Source organism: Chiloscyllium plagiosum, unplaced genomic scaffold, assembly GCF_037043375.1.
Source record: "Chiloscyllium plagiosum isolate Xiang-an unplaced genomic scaffold, Cpla_swu_hap1 HiC_scaffold_35, whole genome shotgun sequence".
NCBI lineage: Eukaryota > Metazoa > Chordata > Chondrichthyes > Orectolobiformes > Hemiscylliidae > Chiloscyllium > Chiloscyllium plagiosum.
In genome coordinates, this window is record NW_028270173.1 from 44,184,958 (window position 1) to 44,186,322 (window position 1,365).

Below are 1,365 nucleotides of genomic sequence, written 5' to 3' on the forward strand. Positions count from 1 at the left end.
TCCTGAAATCTCCATCCACTGATCCAACATTTTCGCAGTCTACAAATTTTTCTCCTGGCTGACAGCCGACGCCGGAGACGAAAGTGATGAAAATTGAGGTAGCACGAGATCACCAATCAGATCTTTGGTAAACATTTGGTTTCATAGGCAGTAATATTTAAAAGCTGGAATAGTTATGTGAAATCACATTTGCACTGTCGATACCTCTTTAAAAACCTAGTTCCCTGACCGGGAATCGAACCCGTGCCGCGGCGGTGAGAGCGCCGAATCCTAACCACGAGACCACCAGGGAGTGACGCAAATTCGCGTTGTCTCAATGCCATTTACAGTGAGGTCAATGTATCGCAACGCATCGAATTTGTCATGTTTTAATTGTTTTATTTCCATGCGCTGGATATTATATTTTTTTCATGTCTTTGTTTGCTACAAATCTATTTCAGGCCGTCTGTGTTTGAAAGCTGCATTTGGCTTCATTTGAAGTGAATTTTTGAAAAAAAAACATAATTGTCATCACGATATTTCACTAATTTTCGTTGGGACAGGAAATTTGCCGTCATTATCTAACGTGAATCATGTGAATTCAGTCATACAGCATTTTGCTGGATTTTTTAAATGTCCTCTGAAATCGCCTGTCAAGCTACTGGGGTGTTTCAAACCACTGTAACTAAGGCCATTCAACGATGGACCATCGGTATTGAGCCAAATACAGCAATGTACAAGCCTCTAGTTTGTTTTTTTTTCAGCCAGCACAATTATGTGCCTAGTCCCATTCAGTTTCTGGTCAATGATAACCTCCAGGATGCGGGTAATTCGGGATTCAGTGACGGCAACATGTGAGAGCATTGGTTAGATTGTCTCTAATTGGACATTGTTATTGTCGTGCATTTTAAGCATGAATGTTGTTTGCACTTACCAGCCAAAGTCTGGCTACTATCCAGGTTATGTCGTATGTGGACATAAACTACTTAAATATCTGAGGAGTTCTGAATGATGCTGAACATTGTGCAATCATCAGAGAACATCCTCACTTCTAACCCAGTGAGTGAGGGAGTGCCATTGATGAAGGAGTAAAATAGGATTGGTCCTTAGCCATTCTCTTAAAGAATACCGACAGGGATGCTCTGAAGCTGAGGCGACTGACCTCCAAAATGTGGTCGGTACGACTCCAACGAGTACAGAGTTTTCTGCTGGTTCCCATTGACTCTTCTTTTGCTTGTGCTCCTTGATGTCACATTTGGTCAACTGTGACCTTTATGTCAAGGCTGTCACTATCAGCTCACTTCTGAAATTATGCTTTCTTGTCCACGTTTCAAGCAAGGCTGTAAATAGGTCAGGAGCTGAGTGGCCCTGACAGAATTCAAACTG

The 1,365-nt window shown here is 42.1% G+C and overlaps 1 non-coding gene across 1 annotated transcript; it reads right to left on the reverse strand.

Annotated features, from left to right (window-relative positions):
* Positions 1 to 220: 220 nt before the first annotated feature.
* Positions 221 to 292, reverse strand: trnae-cuc (transfer RNA glutamic acid (anticodon CUC)). The gene has a single exon. It is a non-coding gene; the product is annotated as a tRNA-Glu (tRNA).
* Positions 293 to 1,365: the final 1,073 nt, after the last annotated feature.